Below are 394 nucleotides of genomic sequence, written 5' to 3'. Positions count from 1 at the left end.
TTTTGCACGGCTCCCTGACCGAGGAAAAGAAGCAGGAGCTCGCGGACGCAAGAAAGGGGCTGGACGCGGGCATGAAGAACGTCCAGGTGAGTGGACAAGGGAGGGATGGAGGGAGGAAGTTAAGGAGGGAAGGAGGGAGGGAGGGCCGATATGGAGGGAGGAAAAGGGGGCCTTCTCGCTCCTGGCTCACGCACTGCCCTTCCTCTCTCCCTCCCTCCCTTCCTCCTGCGCCAGGCCCTCTCCGACGGCCTCGACCAGCCGCCTCCTCTTCTCCCTCGCGAAGATGACGAGCGTGAGAGCAGCCCCGGCGGAGGTAAATCCAAGATCATATTCTCCTCCCCTGACCCCTCTTCCTCCCTGCCTGCTTCTTCCCTCCTTCTCCCTCCCTTTCTGC

The sequence above is a fragment of the Nannochloropsis gaditana genome (assembly GCF_000240725.1).
Source record: "Nannochloropsis gaditana CCMP526 unplaced genomic scaffold scaffold424, whole genome shotgun sequence".
Lineage (NCBI taxonomy): Eukaryota > Eustigmatophyceae > Eustigmatales > Monodopsidaceae > Microchloropsis > Microchloropsis gaditana.
Note: the sequence above shows the minus strand (reverse complement) of the source record.